The sequence below is a fragment of the Cuculus canorus genome, chromosome 4, assembly GCF_017976375.1.
Source record: "Cuculus canorus isolate bCucCan1 chromosome 4, bCucCan1.pri, whole genome shotgun sequence".
In the NCBI taxonomy this organism is placed as follows: domain Eukaryota; kingdom Metazoa; phylum Chordata; class Aves; order Cuculiformes; family Cuculidae; genus Cuculus; species Cuculus canorus.
The window spans coordinates 32797469-32817759 of NC_071404.1; positions in this window are offsets into that span (position 1 = coordinate 32797469).

A 20291-nucleotide genomic window follows, 5' to 3' on the forward strand; every position below is an offset into this window, starting at 1 on the left:
GCTTCCACAGCACTTTTTTTAAAACAAAGCAAAGAGGTATTCCAGAGGCCAACAGAGTTAAAAATGAAGTATTTGAGAAGCAGGCAAAAGTCATCATGAAAACTGCAGGTCAATAAAACTGTCCACAATTGCCTTCAAGCCTACAGACAGAAATGCAGCTTAAAGATGTGGATTAAAATGGGGTTAAAATGTTACAGTAGTTTTTGAAAGGTAGATCACACAAAATTATTGTTACTACTTTCTTTGATTTGGTACCGTATTTTCTAAATGAGGATGATATGTCAGATCTCATCTATTTGGTTTTTATTACAGGATTTGATATAGTAACACCTAATAAATGATACCTTAAAATAGAGGAAGTAGTTAACTTGAAAAGTGTTGCTAATATTAAAAAAAAAAAAAAAAAAGAAGGAAAAAAAGGTCAGTTCCCAGTTTATCAGTCAAATTATATCCAGGAAAGATAGGGAAAGACAAATACCACTGTGGGAGTCCTGAAGAGGCCTTATGTGAAACACTGTGTACAGTTCTGGTCTCTCATACTCAATAAAGAGAAAATGAAACTCAAACACTGGCAAAGGATTGGTGTTGGAATGATGAAGAAAACGGAGGGCATAAGAAGAAAATGAAAGGGCTTGGCTTGTTTAGCTTAGAAAAATGAAGGCCGAAAGGGGTATTTTATAGTTTTATATGAATATATGAGGTTGTAAGCAGAAAAGGATTGCATAAGGTAAAGTTATGATGAGAATAAGTAGTGACAAAGTGAACTGTAATAAATGTAAGTGGAAATTAGAAGAACAACAAGCTGCTTTTAGGGTGGAGTTTGGCAACTTTCTAAAAGGCTTTCCTGGATGGGACACCCATGGTATCAAAGAAATGAACTTAATGACCCTGGATAAGTGCTTCCCCATTTGTGTTCACACATATGATTTGAATGAGAATTTTGACAGAGAAATGTCTTATTTTGTTTTCCAAATTGGTACCAGAAGACAAGTAGGCTGTTGGACATTACAGATTTCTTCTACCATTTTCAGTTTAATCAGTAATGTCATTTTGATCTGGTAACATATACGTATATGATTTTTAATATGCTATAACATTTGACTTCTTTGGAAAGCAAAATAGGTGAAGCAGAAATTTAATAGTCCCAACTCTAGTAGTTATTATTTAAAATGACGTTTCTTCCTGTGTAATAAATTTTGAGTAGACAATGGGAATATGAGAAGAGATTTTCTGGTTTTGCTTCTTGGTTACAACCAAGTCATAGACACTTAGAATCGGGATTTTGTACAAATAAAACACCTTCTAAAATTTTTGAGGCAGATGAGAAAAATAGTATATATCCATAGATCATGTGTATCTAATGACAGAAATTGCTTAAAAGCCTGGATGAAATTTCAGATGCTCAGTTTTGTACCTTCAAAAGTAAGCAGTAAATGTAACAAACGTGTTTGATGCTGATGCAGCAGTGTGTTGCATATGTATAATTATAGGTAAAGCTACATGGGAAAAAAGGTCTGACAAATGATATAAATGAAGGTAAATACTGAATATGTTCCAAATAGAAATACCTAATGAATATAGTGTATCATCTCAAGAATATGCAGTAAGTGCCATTTTGGGGCTTACTTTCTACTGCTAATAGGAAAGGACCCACAATGGTGAAGTGTCCCAAGAAACTGAGTCTGTAAAAGTACTTAAGGACCTGTATCTGGTTAACCTTGGGTGGCTGCCAGATGCCCAACCAGCTGCTCTTTCACTCCACCCTCTCAACAGGCCAAGGGAAGAAAATAAGATGGAAGACCTTGTGGGCTGAGATAAAGACAGGGAGATCACTTACCCATTACTACCATGGACAAAACAGACTTTACTTAGCAAAAGTGTATATTATTTATTGCAATTAAAAATAGAGTGGGATGGTAAGAAAAAACCACAACACAAAAAAATACCTTCTCCCCACCTCCCTCTCCTTGCCAGGCTCAACTTCACTCTTTCACTTCCAGCTCTTCTACTTGCTCCTCACCCTTAGCGATGTAGAGGGATGGGGAATTGGGTGGCTGGGATCAGTCCAATACAGTTTGTCTTTGCCACTACTTCTTCTTCACACTTTCCCTCCCATGGGCTACAGTCCTTCAGGAAGAGATTGCTCCAGCCTGGATCTCTCAATGGCTGCAGTTCCTGCCAGGAGCCTGCTCCAGTGTGGGTTCTCCATGGGCTGCAGCTTCATTCCAGGCACATCTACTTGCTACAGTGTGATGGTCCTCCACAGACTGTGGTGTGGTCCTTCATGGGCTGCAGGGGCTATGTGCTTCACTGTGCTGTTCCTCATGGGCTGCAGGGAGTTTATGCTTCACCATAGTTTTCTGCATGGACTGCTGGGGAATCTCTGCTCCGGCACCTGGAGCATCTTCTCTCCTTCCTTCTCCACTAACCTTGCATCTAGAAGATTTTTTTCTAACTCCTCTGTCTTGCAACTACTGTACAATGGTTTTTATCCTTTATTAACTATCACAGAGGTGTCCCCAGCATGCTTGATCTCCTCAGCTGTGGCCTCTGTTAGATATGGTTTGGAGTTGGCTCTGTCCACAACAGGGGCAGCCACCATTTTCTCCTCACAGAGGCCACTCCTTGCCATGTAAACCAGTACAGGAACACCTATTCATGGCTCTGGCACCTGAAATAAAACCAAGGCAACTTGAAATTTGCTTCAAATTTCTCAGGAGGCTGATTGGAGACCTTATTGCTCTCTACAACTACCTGAAAGGAGATTGTGGAGAGGAGCGAGCTGGCCTCTTCTCCCAAGTGACAGGGGACAGGACAAGAGGGAATGGCCTGAAGCTCTGCCAGGGGAGGTTCAGGCTGGACATCAGGAAAAAATTTTTCATGGAAGGGCTCATTGGGCACTGACAGAGACTGCTCAGGTCACCTTCCCTGGAGGTGTTTAAGGGATAGATGGATGAGGTGCTCAAGGACATGGTTTAGGGACTGTTAGGAATGGTTGGGCTTGATGATCCAGTGAGTCCTTTCCAACCTGGTGATTCTATGATACTATGAAATAATAGCCTGAAAACCAAACCAAACAGAAAAGACAACAAAAGAAGTGTGGAAGTGTCCTTTCTAAAACTCCCTGAGTTTTGTTGATGCTACAAATGTGAAAAGCAAGAATTAAAATAGTTAAGATCTTAATACGGTCTTCTGCCCTAAACTTTGCCACCCATTCCTACTTTCTATACTGGTGATGAGTCTATGATGTGTGCAGTTAGGAATGACGTGGTAGAAAAGAATCTGGCATAAACTGAAGTAGTCCTGTTAACGTCAAAGACAACATGCCACGTTACAGTATCCCTAGAAAAAGATGTTGAGAAGACAATAGACTGGATTGCTGTACATTGTTAGAAACCAAGAAAATGAAATAACTTCCATGGTCTTTATTTCTACAAACATTTTTTTCGCATTAATCAGTCTCCTGTTCTTTTATTTCTTGGCAAAAATTCTAGATGTTTCTTGTTGCTTTGTTTGTACACAGGAGTAGTTGTGATGAGCTGTTTTATGTAACTCAGAAACTGCTTCACAGTTTGTAGTCTCTTTGAGTCTAGGATATTCTCTCTCTCTGTAGTTCTATTAGAGTGTGTGGCAGTTAAACATACATCAATAATAAAAAAGAATGGAGGACTTGAGTTTTCTTCATTTGAGAATTATTACTTTGAGGATGAAGTTCCATTCTGCTCCTAGTAACTTGTTTTGTAGATGGGGAACAGCTGAGACCACTGCAAGCACGTACAAAAACACAGTGTGTAACATGTATTTTCCCAAACATATTGCAGATTGAAAGATTTTTTTTTTTTGTCCTTTTGGAAATGAGTGTTTTGAAGACACTTGTTATTACAAGGCACTTAAAACTAATACAGGCAAACAGTGAGGATTTCACACTGTCACTTGGATAAGCTCTCTCTGGTAAGTCAGTTATCATACTTGTGTTTCAAACTGTTAAGCCTCATGTGGCTTTGGTCTCTTATCTACTTTAAGTAAACTCCAGTTTAAAAATTGCTTTGTGTGCATCAGGGCTAAGTATACAAATTCCAAGTTGAAGGGAATAGTTGGTATTCTCAGGAGGATGACCCCTAAATACTCTTCAAACTCTGCTATCTTATGAGACATCTGTTTTTTTCAGTTGTGGGAATAAACTGAAATGTATGGGCAACAGTTTATTTTTCAGAATGATTTGTGAACCTGAACTATAGCCTTCAAGTATAATTTTTATCTTTCATGCTTTTTTTGTGCTTAGTTTATCAAACCAACAACAATCACTGGTTACCTGAAGGTCAGAGAGGGAAGTGAAATAGCTGAATACATACACAGATATATTAAGAGGCTTTCAAAAGATGTTTTAAAGTCTCCTTTTGCAGATTTTTTTCCCTTAGCAAGTCAGTTTTCTCCCAGTTGAATGCTTGAGACAGAGGTATTTCCTTTGCTCTTTTATCAAGGTAGGTGGAAGTGATTAGAGCATAATCTGTCATCAATTCCTAGTATTATTCTTTTATCTTCAGTCCCTAATAGGTTGGTCATGTCAGCACACACTCTAGGTCAGCCCTTGATCTCTTCAGGCAGCCGAAGGCCACCCATGTGCTCAGAGAGATGAGATGAAGTTGAGACTGACACAGCATTTCTAACTCTCACCATGTCTGATATTTTTGCTAAATTTCCAGCGGCAGGAGTAATTACAATCTAAGCTTTAATTTTAAGTGAAACTTCTAGTCCCAGAAAGGAAAATTAATATTAGCTCTTTTTTTTTTTTTTTTTTTTTTTTAATTTGTGTTCTCTGGAAGCTGATCCCACTCAGTTCCATCTACTACAACTACTGCTGACTTTATCAGAGGACCACAGTTCTCTTTTATAGCTGGGACACCTTTTCAAAAGTAATTTACCATGTCTTCTAACTCTCCTGGAAAGGAAAATAATTTAATATATACCCTTTTATTTCTTAGAATTTCTATATTAGCTTGAAATAACATGCTTACCAGGCTGCTCATTTGGGATCATATTCTGAGACATCTAACTTTCACCTTGTATTGTATGGGCAACCTAGCAAACAACCAAGGAAACAGTTTATTTAACTCCCAGGCACTGCTTTGGTTGAGGTTTTTGTGTGTGGGATGCAGTGCCAAATACTACTGCACTGAAGTTCCTTTCTGATATCACTCTCTAAAGAAACCTGTTTAAGAGGGGTTTTATCATTAGCTGTCACCAACTTGACAGTATTTCTGTATTTTTGTGCTGAAAATGAAGTTGCAAGTTTTGGGGCTACTCTGAGACACATCTTAGACATTTGCTGAAAGAGAAGATTTTGTTAGGTGGGAAAGTGTTGTTTTTTTTTTTTTTAATGGAATTAAAATATCCAGATGAAATAGCTGCAAAATATAATGAACATGCAGTGCATTTTAACACAGAAATTAGAAAGTGTTTTCAACAGTGATTATAAAAGGTGCGCTAAGCACTAATTACTGCATACAGTTGCTTCATACTTCTAAAAGCGTATTCCCCAAATTATTGCAAGGAATTAGAAATATCTGAAAAAATAGCAGTTTTAGAACCCTGATTTCAGTATGGAAAACATTGAGCATCTGGGAACAGAATAGGCATTGGCTTACATTGATCATTGTAGAATGCACATCACTGTTGCAGTTAAGTGTGCAAGGAGTGGAGTTCACATGTCACCATTTGTGTCAGCAAAAACACTGTGTGAATAATAAGTTGTTAAGGAACCTGGTATTTGTTTGCTCCTTTTTACTGCAAAGTTTGCAGTTTTGCCTAAAAGTTATGGAAATACTTGTGAGAGATATCACAGAAACAATTTAAAATCTGCTAAGAGTAAAAAGGAAGTTTCACAGTTTGGAATAGTACTTTTAGCATTTCAGATCTCAGTTATGCATAGTCGTGTGTGCATACACATGCGAACACATTTCTACCATAGCAGGAAAATGAAAATGATTCTGATTATGCTACTGCCATCAGACTTTATAGGTGCCCTCAGGCAGGATAACTCATGACACACATGCATGTTCTCTTTGACAAATATTTCTGCAGTTGTCATTATCACGCTGATGTTAGTTGATGACAATTAGAAAAAGAGGTGAAATGCTATTTATTTTAAGCTATATTTATTTATAATTTATTCCATGTTATCTCACCTTCTTCAGCTTAATGATCTCCAAATGTAGGTGTGATTGTATTTGTGAAGAGAAATGCATGTGAATTACTTAGTAAGCTAACTTTGGAAATATACCTCATGCCTGCACTGGAGATTCAAAGTAAACAAACTTTATAGCTTTTTGGAGCACGTTAGCAGTAAGCCAGAACTGATTAAAACAGTTATGCATAAAGGGCAGAGACTGTAAAGAGGCCAGGAGAGAAGAACAGTAATTTGTTCAATTGCTTTGAAAGTTCAGTGTGTGTACTATAAAAAGAATATTTGTGAGCTCTTGGGCAATTCTCAACTAATCTATATGTTTTTACAGTTGGCTTGCCAGCAGAAGTATCTTGCAGCTTACTCGAGTATATTAGTGGATTTTGTCACTCCAAGGAAAGGGCTCAGCATTCCTCTGCCTCAGTAACAGAAGCAAGAGAAAAGGAACTTGGGTGAAAACTGACTTGGATCTTCATATTTAGAGCTTGAATAGCTTTATTCAAAAATCAAACCCTTTAAGGCAGTTTTAAACAAAGCCTGAAACAATTATCTCTTGGATTTTCAATTGAATACACTCTTATATTTTAAAAAAATTCCATTCAGATTCAGGAGCAATGATAAAACTGACAGCCTCGAAACCTTGAGAGTACAGGAAAGCCATTTCATACAGTGTCTCTTGTAGTTTAATAGTTATTTTCACTTTTAAAAAGAGAAAACATAGTTGTTCTAGTCTGACAAAAGCTTTAAGATCTTGGGAAAATCCCTTCTCCTTTTGTGTTAAGAGGTTTCTTGTGGAACTTCACAGAAAAGTGATGGGCATTTGGTTCCTGGAAGGTGGGAAGGCTTGAACAGAGCCTGTAATGTCTGAACAGAATTTCCTTCAGTTTTAGAGATAAGAAGATGAATTAATGAGAGTTTGGATGTAATAACTGGGGGTAGTTCGTGACAAATAGGATGCCATACAACCTAAAGAGAAACTTGTGGCTGCAAGAACAGTTAAAGATAGGGATTACTGTTGTGAATAGATTGACCGAGACATTAAAGTTGGAAAGAAATTTAGCTAGAAATGCTAAAAATTAGAATCAGGCTATGATTTTTGAAGATCTGGTGCTATGGTCCCATTCAAGATGAACTAGAAATTCGTATGTGCCTTACAGCTATACATCTTGTCACACGATGATTTCTGAGAAGAAGTTCTGGACTAAACAGGGTACATTTTTACATTTATTGCAGTTTTTTTCTGTAGTGAGCATTAAATCTTACCTATAATTCAACAAAAAATCATTATATTGGAATATTGCTGAAAGCTATTAAAGACAAGAAAAGGAAATGTTAGAAAATAATGTAAAAGGAGCTTTTGTAAATGACTCATCTTTAAATTGCATTTACAGTAAAATCCTGCAGCTCAGTATTCTGCAGCTGACTACTCCAGCTTTACTTTTCTATTACCCTACGGGTAACTTCTGTCAGAAGAATAAGTGGGGAAGAATGAGCATTTGAAATAAATCAGGTTAAAGATTGAATGTTACTACTCATCAGAAGTTAAGTAAATATACCATCCATTTCCAAGTCAGTCTTCTGGGAACTTGCATTTAGGTAAACATTAGTTACAGGTTATTGTTCTTAATAGTTGAAAGCCAATATTGTACAAGGTGCTTTGGCAAAAGGGACAAAAAAGTTTTTTTTAAATGCTCTCTATGCAGTTAGACAGTATTGAGTGAGCGGATGAATGAATTACACTGAGAAGCATTGCAAATGAAATTGAGCGGATATTGCTTTAGAATTTTATGATTTACTTTAGATTTTTATGTCTTCTTTAGTGTTGGTGGCTTTCATTTATCTCCTGGTTCAATCTTAACTTTCTTCTGTCCTAGAGTATTATAAGGTGCAGAAAAAAGGGCAGGTGTTTATGTGGGCTTGTGAAAGATAAATAAAGAGGAAGAGATTTTATTTGTTTGGGTTATTGTTTGTAACTTTAATCTATTTGCAGCTCACTTTGTCAAATATACATAGATTTGCTACACTTCAGCATTCCTGGACCAATTTCAGCAAATCTGTTATAGGAGGCAATTTAAACAAATGGAGACAAGCAAGCCACAGTAAACATGATATAGATTCAGCTTCTCTTCTGAGTTCCTGATACACAGCCCGTACCAGCAGACACTTAGGTGATAAAGTGAGGAAGGTTCAGTCTTTAATAAAAGTGATCCACGACTCTGGATGGAAGGAGATTTCCTTTTAAGACTAAATATTTCTTTTCAGACCTAATTCTTGCAGCGAATCTGAGAAATTGTCTCTTGCCGATTTCTATTTGATAAGGATTTCTCTTTTGGCAATGAATCATCCTTAGAACGACCTTCTTCTAGTGCTGTAGTTGTCCTTGGGAGTACAGTTGGGGCTTCTAAAATAAACAAATGTGGAATTTCTAAATCTTTGGTTACTTAAACACTGGCACTTTATTTTCTGCCAGGGATTTGGACAGTCCCATAGCATATGTAACAGAGCATCCCTGTCAAAGTTAAACACTGCCAACATTTGCTTATGCTGGCAACCCCAGCTGTGTGCTTTCAAAATGGAACATGCCGTGGGCCAAATCCGGCTTGCTTTATTTGATGATCAGCTTTGGGCCAACAGACAGGAACTGATAAAATGCTTTTCAGAGTTAAGCTCATAAACTGCTGCATCTTGATTACCAAGCTACAATTCTGCTACTGGGGTCTGTATCAACTCGTGTTTGGATGTGACTGATGCGAATCAGGCACAAAAAGGCCTGGAAAATACACTCCCACTGCTCATTCAGTGACAAGTATTCTAAACTGCTTGAGTAATACAAACAGGATTTTGTCCATTGTTTACTTTTGTAGAACAATTTGAGTTAATTGATGTTAAAGTCTCCCAAAGGTACATAATTAAACCATTTGAGGAAGCTGCAGAGGCGATGCAATAGGCCACAGGAGAACTATGGACTCTGCTTCCACAGCTGAGTGTCTCTGAAACCAAGAAAAAGCACAATATTTTTTAAGTGCAGGCACACAGACAAGCTGTTATGATTGTACCTTGAAACTTGTGTAAGGGAACTTTATTTTGTCATGAGGAGATCAGCTATATAGGATGGATCTTGGGGTATGACTGCCTTAATAATGAACAAATACTGTGTAGCTGCTGTTGCCCACTTTAAGTTTGCATGTGAGTTTATCCTGTGGTAATTAGAGAATAAACAGTAATGTAAAGAGTAATGGTATGGATCACAGCCTGGTAATAACTAGCTCTGTGAAGCCCTTCTCCCCTTTATGTCAAGTGTTCCACACCTTCTTTAGGTGCGCTGAAGAATTTCAGCCTCTTAAGCTTTGTGCAGTGTAGACTGAGCTTCATCCCTTGTGATGAGAGAAAGGCTATTCAGCCTAACCAAGTCTTTCAAAAGTCCCTTAAAAAGCAGTACTTGAGAAGCTGAGCTAAAGCAGCGATTGCTTCTGATTTATTAATTTTCACAGCAGCCTACTACTACGCCCTGTTATTTTTTCCTTAGGCATAATTTGCTACTTGACTCGGGAAGCGACAAAGAAAGTTCTCTCGTATAGCTTGAGGCACAGCTTTTAGATGTACAGTACAGCAATGTGCGTATGCCTGTAAGTGCATGCATACACCCACATCCTGTAAATACGTACAGGGATGGTTTGATAGAAATTCTTCACCAGTTTAAGATTACATGAGACACAATTATTCATTTATTTCTCTGAAACAGAAAGTCTTTTTCTTTGCCTAGTATAACTCCTTTCCAAACTGTGCTTGACCTAGAGAAGAAAAAGCCGCAGAGGGGGAAACTGGAAAATGGGAAAAAGGAGGATGAGATCTGTTCCTTGAAATACGAATGGAATAGTTCAGTTGGAAGGGGCCTTCAACAATCATCTAGTCCAACTTTACTGCTGACAAAAAGTTAAAGCATGTTGTTAAGGGCATTGTCCAAATGCATCTTAAACACTGACAGGCTTGAAGAATGTTAGCACCTTAGGAAGTCTGTTATAGTGTTGGACTGTCCACTTGGTAAAATGTTTCCTAACATATGAAGATGTTCCTTTCTAACATATGGAGATGTGTTTCCTCTATGAAGATATAGAGAGATAGTGACTGGATAGCCAGTGTTTGCACTGGACATTTTTATAGAAGTGGAAATTCTCAAGGAAGCTGGTTTGAGTGCTGCTTGCTTATTGAGCCCTTGGAGAGCTTTCAATTCTGCGAACACATGAATAATAGTTTTATCTTAAATGAGCATAAGGTAGTGTGTAGAGGGGAGGTCAAACAATCAATATAAAGGTATTTATCACACTGAAAATGTCCACATCCTTTTCCAAGAAATAAGAAAAGTTAAGAACACTCTGCAACACCAAAATCCTGCACTTGTGCTCAGCTAAACAGCTTTGATTCTTTTCATGTGAAAATTTGTTCAACAAATGCTCAGTTTAAAGAAAGATTGGAAAGGAGGTCTGTTCATATAATCCTCAAGCACCTTTGCAGGAAAACTTCTGAGAGGAAAGTGTGTTGAAGTTTGAATTGAAATAAGGGTGATGGTCTAGTGCTCCAGTTGTAGAAAAGCAGGATGGAAAAAGTTCTGAGTAATAGTGTGTGTGTATTACACTTGTCATATATGCACATGCAATTACACTGCACATATACAGAAATATTTTTCTATTAATAGTTCTTCAAAAATTGCAGTGCTATAGGAATATTTGTACTTGTAGCATAGCATGTATCAACATCAACATGTAGAAACCAGTTGTATATATACAACTTCCTATTGAGTTACATTTCATATACTTGTGAGGCAATGTTACGTTCCTGAGTACCCTCTTACAGGGATAACAGCCTTTTCAGCCATGTGTGTTCTTTTAGCAGGGTGATGATGTGTGTGAAATAGGACATGTCATGGCAATGAAGCTTGTTCCCTTAATTTGTACAGGCCCTTAAGAGTTTAGCTCTGCTTATGCTAGCTATATTACATTCTTTTACATTTACTCTGGATTAGGAGTGTTTTGAAAATTAATGAATTCTCACGAACTTTAGGAATGTTACATGCAAAATCATAAAAACATTTAGTTCTTAGTGGGTTCATGTATCATTTTTTTCATATTTATGCATATTTAGACTTTTTATCATGTCAAATCCCACATCACCTGATATTAGGTTTTCTTAATCTACATCAATACCTGGCACTTGAAAATTGAAAGCACTGGGAATGAAGATCACCTATTTATGTACAGGTCTAGCGTGAGGGAAAGCTGCTTAAATGTCACAGTGGCCTTGTAACTTTGACCATAATTTAAAGCTTCATCCTTTTTAATGTTGAGAAAGTTGTTCAATTCCAAAGTGGCCTCCCATTTAGCTGTGCGGTAGAGAAACTGACTTATGCAATGGTTTGTGAGATACTTTTTTGTCGTGTAAAGTAATGATAGATATAGAAATCCATTTTATTTTTCTCTATAGATGGTACATATCAGAAGGGTAATAGGAATCTACTTGGTGAGCAATGTATAACTTGAGAAATCTAGTGGTAAATGTGAAGTGATGCAGTAGATAAAAATGTAACACAGGATATATTTTCAACAGAGGCTAATGGGATATTGCAGAAGAAAAAAATCCAAGAACTTCTATTTAAGAGCAACTTTTTTCTTTGGTTTCTTAACTTCTCCCTGACTGATTTGTATTGTGTCCTGTGTTTTGTCGCTCTTCTCACCTATTTCCTACTACTTTCTGGGTACATAAGTTTTGACAGCACACAAGAGGGTAAGAAACAGAGGACTCATTCAGCAGCAGGTAGGAAAAAAAAATTATGAGAAAGCTTGGTTTTGATTGTTCACGTCCCTGTTCTGAGTCTTCAGTCCATATAAACAGGGAAAGAGGCAGTATTCCTGTTACACTCAACAATTCAGTGTTCATCTATTTGTGCTTTGTAGTTGGTTTTCATATGTGGTGAATATGCCAACAGTCACACAGCTTCACAAGCCCCTCTGATCTTTAAAACTGGCAGGGTAATGCCACTAGGAATCAAAGCAGTCTGTCTTTAAATAGCAAAGTTTAGTTTTATATGTCAGAGACACTTAAACACTTATCTTTACTGCTTTTGCTTCCTCAGAACAATGCAAACATCTAGCTTTCTCATCTATGCTACTTTAAACAAGTCCAAAGCTGTTATCTCACAACCCTTGTTGACAAGACCAGTTGTTCTCACAGTTATAATCCCTCCTAGTTTTACTTTGGCAAAATATAATTTCAATGGGAAAAGGCATTTATTTACTTTTAGTTGTTTTTCTCTCTTCTTTTCTCCCCCCTTCCCTTTTGCAGCACTTTTCCTTACCCCTTGTTTTTCCCTTCTGTTTGCTTGAACCACAGGTAGATCTGGGAGCAGAAGTAGAATGGAATATTTTAACTTCTGTTGAAAATTAAAGCTTTGATTTGGAAAGGAGCTAATATATTTGGGCACAATGGGATTTTTGGTTACAAGTTCACTAGCTGATGTGCAGAGTTTATTTTACACACCATGCCTGTACAGGTGGAGTATAACTTTATCTACAATTATGCCAATTTGTTGGGTATTGGGGACAGATTTATTTATGAAATCATCCATATATATAAAATGCAAATGCCAAAATAGATTCTAAGGCTGAAATAGAGATAGTGAAGAAAGTTTCAGAGTTAGGTGAATCTTCCATTCTGTGTATTGATGTACGTGCTTGTATATACAGGATTCTTGTTATTGTACTTTTGATAACCAAGGTTAATCTTATTTCCTCAACAAGTATTTTGAGGTAGTTACCGGGAGCTGTAAATGCTCCCTGACAAGTATCAAAATGACATAAAACAGAAAGCAGTAGCTGCTTTTGGCATTAAATCTGTATTGTAGGCATCTCATCCGGTAATGCCAGGAAATGATTTAGGAAGGATGTTCAGAAGCTCAGTATCTAATTTCACTCTGAGTGCTCCCATATCAACACTATACTAGTGTAGATCCATAAGCAGAGGCAGAGATGACAAACAGATGTTTGGTGGGGAAAATAACAGCTCAACCAGATGAAATAAACCCACAGGATCATAAGTAGCATAGTGTCACTGTGAAGCTACTGCTCCATATTTTCACCTTTGCACTGGATCAGTGTGAGTTTATTCCAGCTGGCGTGTGGCTCAGCATGATTGTGTGTTTGGCTCAGATGGTGAGGCTATCAAAGGTGTGACTGTCTACTCCCGCTGCGTCAGTAGCATTCTTTTGTAGTTTGCCCAGCATCTGTTGTCCGCACTATACCTGACTGCTTCTTCTATACCTACAGCTCCTGCTTCTTCCTTCTCCTTCTCTCGTGAATAAATATTGATGTCTTGTATTGCAATGTGCTCAGGAAGACAGAGAAAACTTTTCTCATACAGAGATAAGATGGGTCCATTAGCATTTCTTCTGCTGTCTTAAGTCTAATTGCTGTTGCAGAAAGAAGTTGTGTGTCATCTTGGAGCTCAGAATCTCTAAAATCCTTGCAATCAACGTACTCTTAAAGAGACAGGAATTTGAAATGAAAGAAAACATGTCTGCCTTCTCATTTTTTTGAAAATAACTTTACAATATTAATTGAAATAGTAAATATTTACATACAGGTTGAAGAAAATAATAATAAGATATATGCAGAAGTTTGCAGGAAAGGCATTATTTTCTCTGGGTGTCTATACTATAAACTTTCTCTGATATGGGTTTTGAGGTACTTTGTTTTTTTCTTTAAGGCAGATGACAGTGTTCTTTTCTATGGAAGAGACTACTTCACTGCGCTTCTTTTTTCTGCTCCTCTGTGGTGATGAGCACATGCAAATCTGTGCTTTTGGCCTTTTGGCTGCTGCATAACGAAATGTGGATTCCGTAGACATATGGAATATAATGTAACGATAATGGATTTATTAGGTAGCTTTCTAAAACAATGTCTTTTAAATTTCCAAACAAAGGAAATGGTAGAAACACTCAGTTCCTTTCACCTACAACAAGGTTTGTCCTCCACAGGATGTTAGGAGAAAGTTTGAAGTCCTGGGAAAGATTATCATGCCAATAGCAGAAAGAGAATGATATTGACCTCCTGCAGAGATGTAATTCTTTGGGTACTAATGAACTGATTTTACATTATAATGCAAATAACATACACAAGGCCTGTCTGTTGAAAGGTTACAATAAGGTCTCCCCTGAGCCTTCTTTTCTTGAGAATGAACAACCTTATCCGTTTTCCCACTCCTCATAGGAAAGGTGTGTTCTAGTCCTCTGATAATTTTTGTGGGCCTCCTCTGGACCCACTCCAGCAGGTCCATGTCTTTTTTGTACTGAGGGTTCCAAAGCTGGATGCAATATTTGAAGTGAGGACTCTACTTCAAGGGAGAATCACCTGCAAGTGCATATTGTCAGCTCATGTCCAGTTTTTCATCCACCAATACCCCCAAGTTGTTCTCTGCAGGGCTGCTCTTAATCCCTTCATCTCCCAGCCTGTATTGATACTGGGGATTGCCCTAACCCAAGTGCAGGACCTTGCACTTGGCCTTGTTGCTCTTCATGAGGTTCACGTGGGCCCACTTCTCAAGCTAGTCTAAGTCTCTCTGGATGGCATCCAGTCCCCTGGATCTATCAACCACACCACTCAGCTTAGTGTCATCTACAGACTTGCTGGGAGTGCACTGGATACCACTATCTATGTCATTGATGAAGACAGTAAACAGTACTGGTCCCAGTATGGACCTTGGAGGGACACTTCTTGTCATTGATCTCCATTGGGCATTGAGCCGCTGATCACCACACTCTGGATGTGACCATCCAACCAATTCCTGATCCATTGAACAGTCCACCCACCAAATCTGTACCTCTCCAGTTTAGAGAGAAGGGTGTTGTGAAAGGCCTTATAAAAGTCCAGATAGACAACATCCATAGCTCTTCCCTTGTCCACTGATGTAGTCACTCCATAATAGAAGGCAATGAAGTTGGTCAGGCAGGGCTTGCCCTTGGTGAAGCTATGTTGGCTGTCTTGAATCACCTCCCTGCTCTCTGTGTGTCTTATCATGGCTTCTAGGAGGATCTGTTCCATGATCTTCCCAGGCACAGAGGTGAGGCTGACAGGTCAGTAGTTCCCAGGGTCCACCTTTCTACCCTTTTAAAAAATGGGTTCAATGTTTACCTTTTTCCAGTCACCAGGGACTTTACCAGACTGCCAAGACTTTTCAGATATCATGGAGAGAGGCTTGACAGTTACATCAGCCAGTCCCCTCAGGACTCTGGGATGCATCTTGTCAGGTCCCATCGACATATGTATTTTCAAGTTCCTCAGGTGGCCATGAAGCTGATCTTCTCTTATAGTGGGAGGGACTTTGCTCCTCCAGTCCTCGTCTTGTGGTCACTTGAGAAAAGTGGGAAAAGAGATTGCCAGAGAAGACCAAGGCAAAAATGTTGTGGAGTACCTCAGCCTTCTCCTTGTCCATTGTTACCAGTTTGCCATTCATGTTCATCGTGGGGGGCTGACATATGTGTCCTTGTTATTATTATTCTTGGCATCTTTTGCCAAGTTCAGCTCCTGGTGTGCCTTTGCCTTCCTGACCACATCGCTCCACAACTGAGCAGCATCCCTATACTCTTCCCAGAATACCTTTCTCTGCTTCCACTGCCTGTGCATTTCTTCCTTGCCTTTTAGTTTTACCAGCAGATCTCCACCATTCTGGTCTCTTCCCTCCCCTTCCTGATTTCTTACATCTGGGGATCAAGAGCTGTTGCGCTCTATAGGGAGCATCCTTTAAGATCTGCTAGTTCTGTTGCTCCCCCTTGTCGAACTTGGCCTGACAAGCCATGCTGTTACTGTGGAGTGATGTCTTAGTGAAAGACTACTTGCTAATTCACTGACCCATATCCTTTTCATCAGACACAATGCTTAAATAATTGTCTAGATGAGGATTTTTAATGAGCTCCTGGGAGCTTGACATTATTAACAAAAGAAGAGTAAGTACTGCTGATTGTCGACACAGTTGCATTTGTAATATCTAATTAATATTTAAAAAATGCTATGGTCTTGGATTTTCCTCATGCCAAAAAATTTGTTAGCCAGCGAAAGTATTGTTTATGTATGATATCAAGCACAAAAAAAGCAAAAAGGTCAGACTCATGCTGTCTGATTCTTCCAGTGGTTTATATGGAATTTTATAGTTGCAAGGTTCCTTCTGTAAATAAAAATGCTATAGTAAGTAAACTAGAGTAAAATTTAAGTACAAGAGCTAGCAATGTGTGGAAATGCGTATCAAAAGGCTCTTAATATCCATAATACTCGCCAGCAAAATGCACATGAGGAGTTACTGATACAAGAACAGGAAGAGATTCAAGAGTCTCAGTAGAAGCTTAGGACAAAGGATTTTCTGAGAATTAATGTGTATTCTGAAATTGAGCCCCTTTCTGTCCTGGGGCAAAAGTAGTGATTTTTCATCATAAAACTCTCCAGAACAGAGGCCTGAAAAGATGCATGAAGGTGGATAAAGTACTTTATATGATGTCTTGAACAGATTTTTTTTTTTATGGGAATCATAATAATGGATACTTCTTGGGTTATTTTTCCCCCCCTTCTGCTTTTGCCTCTTCCCTCATATCTTTTTTCTTTTTTCTTCATTCTTCTTTGAAATTCCCCAGTTTTTCATCTCAGTTATCATTTTCCAAGTTTACTTCTATCTATGCGTTTTTGCCATTTACTGTCTTAATAATACAGAGAGGGTTGGCAGGTACATGCTGGAACTGGTAGAGTATAAGGTAGTAAGCTCACACCTTCCTACTAGCACCTTAGCTAGATTGTGCTATATATATAATATTTCTGTAATATGTCTAGAGAGAATACACTGGCAGATGAATAGGATATATTTTTAACTATCTACTCAGTCTTTTGCTATGTATGTGCTTACAATATTTGGTAGCAGAAACTGAGAGACAAATCTTTGCTTCCCTCAATACTGAGAGAATCAGAGAGAGACTCAATTAAACCTGGCTAAGGCTGTGTTAATTACCACCAACTCTTCTAAAAAGAAAAACTAAAATCTTCATGCTCACATCGCTAGGAATTGGACTTTTTCATTCATTCTTATCAATACTATTGTTATTATTGTAGCTGTAAGTATTATTAACTGTTATGTTGCTGTGTTATCTTGAACACCACCAAGGATGTGCTAAGTAAAGAAATAAATTACTTTAGGAAATATGAATTTGGTTGCTTTAAGAGAGTTGCTTTAAGAGAGTTGCCCTGTAAAGCTTGTGGTAATGTAGTATATTTGTACTCAATTTGAGGGTGTGTGAAATTTGGCAGATCTTTACCTACTTCTGAGGAGCCTGTTCAGATATCACAGTGGTGATGTGCATTAGTATATAATGTAGACAAAAAGACCTTGTAGTCAAATTTTAAAAGATATTGTACTTTTAAAGGCAACAAAGATCTGTTGCTCTCACTCACTAGAAATGAACGATCTTCATTACTAATACTGAAACAATGAAGTGTTTGTGGTGATCGTTTCTTTCTCCTGTGGTGGTTTGCAGTGAGTCTGTAGAAGTGCTTCCTTCTCAAAAGGAATCATTAAGATTGTAAACTAACCTGTGAGAGAAGCTGAAAAACATACTTTTTCCATGATTTCCATGTTGTGAATGCTTCTAACCACAACTTTCATGGACACTTCTCAATTTACATCTGAACCTGTACAGCTGTATAAATTAGCCTGACTTGATTTAATTGAGCTATGTGTGCTAACAGGGCTTTCCACCAGCATCATATATACCTCTGTACAGCATGTTATTGTCACAGGTGTACTAAAAATGACAGAAGCTGATGGAGTCACATCAATCAAATCAGACATTAATATTCTCTATTTTTAGAAGTACATAAGCATGTGATTTTGCAAACTAGCATACTCGTTCTTGCATTAACCTAACCAGTACTGACACAGGAATACTGATTTAATGCCAGTATATGTGACCCTGTGCTAAGCCAGAGGGACATACATACACCCAACGCCCACTGGTAGTTGCTGTGCTCTGTAATTCAACTCTGTAATTCAGTAACATTTAAAAAACAACTAAATAGTTACCACATGGTGGAAAATTAGCAATAGGGGACTCAATTTTTTGTGCGGTATTAAATCTGCACATGGAAAAAGTTAAATATCATCCTCAATGCTATCCATGTGTTTAGTCACATTGAATGAAATGCTTATAAAGCATGACATTATTTAATTTTTATAAAGTTTCCCACATCCAGTAAAATTTATTGCAGTTGTTTTGAAAAGCTTTGTGCAGGTGCCTTTTGAGCTGAGCTCACTCAAGTCAGAACATCACACACACTATGTGCATTTGGTCACTGGATACATAGTATGGTATTTAAGTAATCCCATAGTAAATTGATTTTTAGTAATCCAATAGTTTGGTGGGATTGTGTTTATACAATTCACATGCGGAAATATTGAAATATAATCTCCAAAACGTGTGACATGAGAATTTGCCATGGTGAAGAGTCTTTTGACATTGTGCAAGGAGGTCTGTGGTTCTCTATAAGAATGGTCCCATTTCCTTATTTCTTTTCTCATCTCATAGTGCAGTAAAATAACTTTGGGAATACCAACATCTGGTCAGGGAGGGTACTAGACATTTGCTGATCTGAGTTCAGCCCTATACTGATAAATGCCAGTACTGATGCTTCAGGGATACTCATCTTGTGAGTCAAGAGGGAATCTCTCTTTCTTTGTTGGTTTTGAGAATGTAGTTGAACTTGCCTTTTCCCCTGATTCAAACTGTTTGGTAAATTGAAGTAGCATAGTAATCTCCTAAGTATCCAGCTCTGGGATGGCATATTAATCTGAATCTTGAAATCCATTTATCACTCCTTACATGTGATATACATGAATTCCTTGAGTTAGAATTAAAAGTAACATTCCAGATTTACCTGTCATTGATGTGATTCATCATCACATAAAATACAACTATGTCTCATGTGATATTTGGGAAGGAGATTCCCCTGTGGCCTGTGGTAAAAACCATTGTTATGTAGATATCCACCAGCAGTCTGTGGAGGACCCCAAGCTGGAGTAGGTGGATGCCTGAAGGAGGCTGTGACCCCATGGGGAGCCTGCACTGGAGCAGTCTTCTGTCAGGACCTGTGGGCCCATGGAGAGAGAGGAGCCCTCACTGGAACAGGTTCACTGGTAGGACTTGGGACCCTGTGCAGGATCCCTGCTGGGGCAGTCTGTTTGCAAAGGACTGCACCCCATGGAAAGGACTCATGCTGTAGCAGTTCACGATGAACTGTAGTCCATGGAAGGGCGTGCACTGGAGACGTTCACGTAGGACTGACTCTGGTTGGAGAGGCCCCACGCTGGAACAGGGGAAGAGTGTGACGAGCAACAGATACAATGTGTAATGAACTGACTGCAGCCCTCATTCCCTGTCCCCTTGTGCCACTGCAGGTGAAGGAAGTAGAGAAAATCAGGAGTAAAGTTGAGCCCAGGAAGAAGGGAGAGGTATGGGAAAGGTGTTTGGAGGTTTGGTTTTTATTTTTTCATTATCCTACTCTGATTTGATTGGTAATAAATTAATTTTCCCCAAGTTGAGTCTGTTTTCCCTGTGAATGTAGTCGGTGAATGATTGCTCCCTGTCCTTATCTTGACCCATGAGCCTTTCATTATACTTTACTCCCCTGTCCAGCTGAAGAGGGGAGTGATAGAGCAGCTTTGATGAACACCTGGCATCCACCCAAGGTTGACCCACCACAGGAATAAATAATTTCCACTGGGGAGATTACTGCAGAATAGCAGAGGGGATCACAATTCATGCTCTAGCTGACATTTCAGCAATTTATTTTTCTATCCATCCCCTGAACCCTGAACTGTCCTGTAGTCCACCTCCTAGTCTCGTCTTTGCTTACAGACACTGCAGCTTGATCAATCTTTCTGTTGACACCAGCTTGCTTCGGATCAGAATTTTACCCTTTTATCTGTGTTACTTTGAGCCCTTGTTGCTCTGAAAATTAAGTCTGGTGATCACTGTTCATTAGGTTTTAGTAGCTCTATATCTTTGTGGATATTCAGCTGCTTGCAGTAA